Source organism: Beta vulgaris, chromosome 2, assembly GCF_026745355.1.
Source record: "Beta vulgaris subsp. vulgaris cultivar EL10 chromosome 2, EL10.2, whole genome shotgun sequence".
NCBI lineage: Eukaryota > Viridiplantae > Streptophyta > Magnoliopsida > Caryophyllales > Amaranthaceae > Beta > Beta vulgaris.
In genome coordinates, this window is record NC_079203.1 from 3,201,672 (window position 1) to 3,208,165 (window position 6,494).

The 6,494-nt window shown below is 34.1% G+C and overlaps 1 protein-coding gene across 2 annotated transcripts in view; it reads right to left on the reverse strand.

The window, feature by feature from the left end:
* Nucleotides 1–6,238: 6,238 nt before the first annotated feature.
* The window catches only part of LOC104887669 (uncharacterized), a 39,786-nt gene continuing 39,530 nt past the window's right edge, over nt 6,239–6,494 (reverse strand). For both annotated transcript variants that reach the window (XM_057392426.1, XM_057392427.1), the window contains one exon: nt 6,239–6,481. The gene's annotated coding sequence lies outside the window, so the exon portion shown is untranslated. The remainder of the gene's footprint in view (nt 6,482–6,494) is intronic.

Below are 6,494 nucleotides of genomic sequence, written 5' to 3' on the forward strand. Positions count from 1 at the left end.
CTTTATATAAATCATGAATTGATGGCTATACAACAAAATACTTTCTCTATTTTTTTTACTATTCTATCATGTGGGGTTTTATGCGGACTAATAATGTACAATTTTGAATAATAATATCTCTATTTGTCTATTAATATTTTTTTTTTATATTTTATATATTATGAAAGAAAATATGGAAACAAATTTGACCAGACTCCACATGACTATATATTTTTCCTTATGTTTATTTCATAAACATGGTCAAATGAGAATGTGTAAATAATGTAAATGTTTAAATGATGCATTAACATAACGAACACAGAAAGTATGTGACTAGTGCAAAAATAAAAAATTTTTATAGATGAAAAAGAAACAACTTGAGTATCATAAGTTTTTTTAATTTTATAAGTGCAATACTTTGACCACTTTATGCTCCCGAAAGATAATTATGAATCTATAACCAATAATACATCAAATTATCAATCTTTGAGAATTTATAAGAGATTAATATTCTAAAAACATGCTATTGAGACAACTTCAAAATCTTAAACAGTCACATTCTTATAGACTAAACATTATAAATATAATTAAAACAAAACCTTCATCACAAAAAACCTACCTCAAATTTGAGAAAAAAATGAACTGAGAAGTAAACTATCGCCTTTGGAAATTCGCGCAGAATTCCTGAGTAATCTTCAAGCACCAATATCCTATAAACTTTAGTGCACTACTCTCCATAACGACTGTGGAATCATAATAATTAAGCAAGTTTCAGTTTAGAGAAGAAACGCAATCTTTAATTAATAAATCATCATTTGATAAACTAGTGCGACTGTGGGAGTGTGAAAATTAAGTAGATCGATCTCTTAATCAAACATTGTTATTTGTTACATAGGCTTTAAATTAGTAGCATTAGTCAAATATATACGGTCGGTGCCAACTGGAGTCGATGAAATCATAGAAGAAATATGGAGCTTGGAGGGGTTTTTTCAATTCGTTAGGTTTGACTTTGATTCTAGTATTTATTTTTGGAGCTGAGTACGTGGATGGTCACCACCAAAGCCAAAGAAGACTATATCAATTTACCACTCTTAAGTGTGGTTTTTTTAAACTTATTTTTACTTATCTAAACGTATATTATCTAAACTTATATGAAATTAATTAAACTTATTAGATCTTACTAGTTATTAATTGAAATTTGTTTTAATTTATCAAAATTTACTAGATTTTTATTTTGTAAGTATGGCAAATCTTATTATTACTAAATTGAACTAATCTTAACTTATTAGATCTTATTATTTCTTATCTGGACTTTATTTTTCTTATAACGACTAAAAATAAGGTATATGAAACAATCCCTATTTTTTTTTTTTTTTTTGCTAATTCAGTAAAATTTTCATTGCTTCAAACGATTAATACACCAATCTAAACCAAATTAACGAACCAACTAGGTTGGATCCTTAACAAGGCAAAATATCACTACTTCAAGCTTACAGGATTCTACACTCTACTACAATTGTAAGAACCAATCAAAATCAGCTCTACTAATTTTCTTGGGCAATATAGCTCCAATTCCGGCTCTAACAAGATAAACTTGATCTGCTTAAGACTCCGATCTATACTTGGACTACATTGAGTCCAATATACTTTGTTTCTTCCCCGCCACACCTGATACACCACTGCTGCAATTCCAGCATACATCACTTCTTTTTTGAATTTTGAATTCGTGCTATTCTTCAACCAGTTGAGAAGTCTTTCTAGTGAATTTGTTCTAGCTTGAATGTTCAACCATATCTTCATACCTTTCCAGCATTCCTCACTAAACTTGCATTGAAAGAACAAGTGGCTATGAGTCTCCATTGCACTGGCACATACTAAGCATTGATCTGAATTGCTGATTCCAAAGCTAGCTAACCTTGAAGTTGTTTGTAGCCTCCCCTATATAGCCAACCAGGCTATAAATCTATGCTTAGGAATAGACAATCTATTCTATATAGCTTTAGACCATGATACTTCATTTCTGCCCCTTTTGATCTTATGATATACCTCATTTAGGGGTGTTAACGAGCCAAATCGAGACCGAACATACCCAAGCTCGGATCGAGAATGAATGAGGTGGAGCTCGGCTTGAGCTCGAAGCTCGTTGAGCCTCAAAAATTTAGGCTCGGCTCGAGCTCCAAAAGAACAAAACCAGGCTCGGCTCGGCTCGTGAAATTAAAACTTTAAAAATTGAAAGAAATTTTAGCTTAACATTAACCAAGCCTTTAGATATAGCCCAATATTTTATATGGATGTTAGGCTAATTTTCATTAAATATGACAAGCCCAACAACCATACATTCTACTCCTATCTATACCCCCATATAATACAAGAGGTCCCTTATTACTCTTGCTTTCTCCCCAATGTGGGACTTTCAAAATCCCAACACAGGAACTCACTTAGGCTCTATAGCGAGCAGCAAGCAACGAGCACAAGAAGAGATAGGTGCTTTTGATTTTTGTATCATGCGCCTTTTATTTATATTTGGAGATGCTGTAAAGTTTTGCTTTTGCCTCACGATGTGGGGCTTATACAAAACTCTTTATAACTATGGATGTTATGCATGCCCATATAATACAAGAGCTCCCTTGTTACTCTTGCTTCCTCCCCAATGTGGGACTTTCAAAATCCCAACAAAGGAACCCACTTAGCAAGAAGAGGTGGGTAGTGTTGATTTCCATATCATGCGCATTTAATAATTGGAGATGTGAAATTTTGCTTTTGCCTCACCGATGTGGGACTTATAAACCTTAATTAAATAATTCACAAACACTATGCATTGTTCCTCGTATTCCCAATATGGGTAGAAGAAAAGTGATGGAATTATATATAGTAAAAGAATTAATATTATGCTAATCGAAGTTTCTAGGCTTTGCATATTGAATGATTGTCCAACATTATAAAATAAGACAAATCAAACAAGAATTATAATGAACTTAAAGGGTAATAAGATTATATAGGGAAAACAAGGTTGGTGTTTACTTTTTCTATGGATGTGGGACAATACTTTTTTACATAAAGCATATCTAAAATATGTTACGAACATGTTTGCGAACTTTCGAGCCGAACTCTACTAGGCTCAGGCTCGGCTCGCTAAGGTCACGAGCTGATCTCGAACTCGAGTCGAGCCCTCTCGAGCCGAGCTTTGATCGAACCGAGCTCGAACAATTTGCGAGCCACCCTGGCTCATTAACACCCCTACCTCCTGTATAGAATATTTAGGTATCTCACCCAGTTCCCTTTATGTGTAAAAAGCCTTCAATTGCTCTTTGACTCTGCAGACACTTCCCCAATACCAACTAGCTCCTGAATTAGGAGTATATTCCCACCAATTACTCTCTTTAATATACACTGCATTCACCCACCTTATCCAAACATTATCTTTCTTGCTTGCAATAGCCCATATATACTTTCCAAGACAAGCAATGTTCCAATGCAAGCTACCACTTCCTTGAATCCTAACCCTCCACATGATTTGCTCCGACGAGTTTCATCCCATGCTACAACTCCTGCCTTATGAGGAGTAGCTTGATTACTCCATAAAAAGCCTCTACACACCTTTGTCACTTCAACTAGCACACTTTTGGGAAGGATAAACACCTAGGCCCAATATCTATGCAAGCTTAAAAGTACTGCATTAATCAACTGTGTTCTAGCTCCATATGATAGATTCCTTATTCTCCACAATATGATTCTAGGAGTCATTTTCTCTATAATATTTTCACATTGAGCTGCAGTGATCTTTTTAGAGCAAATGGGAACTCTTAAGTACCTGAATGACATTCTGCTTCTTGTGAACCCTGAGGCATCCATTACTCTCTGAATTTCTGCTTCATTCATTCCACATGTGTACACTAATGATTTATCTACATTGGCATGTAATCCTGATGACTGTGAGAACAATTTGAAAGCTCTTAACATCAAATAAATTGATGTATACTCTCCTCTGCAACACATGATGAGGTCGTCTGCAAAACACATATGTGTTAATTGTATCTCTTTACATCTAGGATGAAAGTTTAAACACATTATAGTCAACTAATGAGAATGAGTAGTCTATGTTCCACAAACTTTTAATAACTAAGATATTGAAATGTGGGATAGAAGATGTGAATTCATGTTTTTTAGGTAGTTTTAAATGGTGGTTATGCTAATAAATTCATGTTTGTCACCCTCAAACCTTTCAAAAAATTACCATTATTGTCCATTAGCAAGCTAAGTTATAGAAAAAAAAACTAATGTTTGGAGAAAAAGTTTCATTATCCTAATATAAAGTATATTGACACAACTAATCACTTTTATCTACTGAATTAGTAAAATAGCTATCCCTTAAAAAGACAAGTATAATCTATACATCATTATGAGTTACATCTTTAGAAAATGCCAAATTAACCATGTTGAACAAAACATTGTACACACACATTGTACACAATAATATGGTGGGGGATGATCTACCTTTAGTAATTTTTTAGAAGTATATTTTTACCCTAGTTTGTGAACTAGAAATAACCATTTTCATTTTCAAATGGAAACACACTGACTTTCTGATAAAGTGCAGGCTACTTGTGTTGAAATGATAGTAGAGATGAGAACGGAAAGAAAAACATGTTTTTGTGCAATCCCATTCATAAGGTGTTTACAACTAGCCTTAAATAGATACAGCAAGTTAACTGAACGAATAACAACCCTACAAATAATTAAGTAGCTACTAGTACTATTAATAACGTGTGATACAAAACATGCATGTTGCCTTTTTCTTAATAGACTCCACCATAATAAGTCCTAGTGATATAATATAAAGTCAATACTGGAGCTCCAACTATCTATTTAACCTTGAGTTAATCATACTATAGGGTATTAAACTTTGCATAAAATTGCAGTTTGCTCACCCAACTTTCAAAACTTGTAGTTTGCTCACCCAAAGTACTTTTCTGTTAACATGACCCACTAACTTTATGATATTTAATTAAAATAAGGAAACGCATAAGAATCGAGAGGAGAGAGAGAGATAGATCCTAAGATTGAAAAGGCGAACATAATTAATCTTCCCATCTTAGTACCTCTTCCCGTTTACACGGACAGTGTAGGGGGGAGGGAGTTCGTCGGCGCTGGCAAGGGAGGGGCGGCGTGCTGGTGGCGCGTCAGGAGAAGGCAGCAACCCAGGTGGGGCCAAGGAGGAGAGAGAAGTCAGGGGGAAAGGGGAGCATCGAGAAAGAGAGGAGCGAAAAGAGGAGGAGTGCAGCGGGGTACCGTAGGGGATGAAGGAGAAGGCGATGCTGCTGACGGCTGGTCGGCGATGGTGCACACGGGGTCTGAGCGACAGAGGGGAAGGGGCAGATGGTGGTGGTCGGTGGCCGGAGTTGTGGGTAGTTGGTGTTTGAAATTTTCTGATTTTTGGGTGGAGATGAATAGTAAAATTAACATACTATTTATAGTAAATTTTAGGAATTAAACTTCATTAAACTAATAGATACTTATTGTTGAAGAATACTTGAGGTTTAAGGTGCTCTAGAATATCTTGGAAAACTAGGAGAGAAAGCTTGAGGAAGAAGATGAATTGTGTGGTCATGTTGATTTTCCATTTTTGAAAAATTTCTAATTCTTTTGCTATTACTAAAATTAGTACTTTCTTATTTTCTTCTATTAGACCATCATACTATCTTAGCTTATTTTATCAAATACTTTATTTTATTTTGTTTCAAATATATTACAGAAGTGATTAAATAAATAAATTTAAATAATTTATTTAAGATAATTATTAATGTCAACTTAAGTTTAAATTTTTGGGATATTACGAAGAAGGAGAAGTGGGCCTTTATTGGAGAGTTTTGAAGAAAAAACACATTTTTTTTGGAGCCATAAATAGCCAGATTAAGTTACCGTTGGGAATTAAATTTTTGTCCTGTAAATTATAACTGTCATTCTCGTTTTTCGGGCCACACAACTTTTTTTTGTATATTGAATTTGAAGTTAACAGAAAAATTAACAGAGTTGTACTTTGAGTGAGCAAAGTACAACTTTTGAAAGTTGGGTGAGCAAACTGCAATTTTATGCAAAGTTTAATACCCTATAGTATACTTAACTCACTTTACCTTTTGATTTTTTTTTACTTAACCTTTTGATTGATGAGTTGGTTCTCTGACATGGTATTGAATCAGAGCCAGCGTGATAAGAAAGTCATGGGTTCGATCTCAACCACCATACATATTGATGACCAAAAAATAATGAACATGCTCTTCAATAAAGGATATATATTCAATGAGACTTTCTTTTTAGAATTACACATAAATTTATGGCGGTGAGGGAGTAAGAATATAAAGTATTCAATGAGAATTTCTTTTTAGAATTACACATAAATTTATGGCTGTGAGGGAGTAAGAATATAAAGTAATACATTAACAATTAATCATTTCCATCTACAACAATAGTACAATAACAGCTATCCTTTAAAACCAGTATAAACCTGTAACACAGTG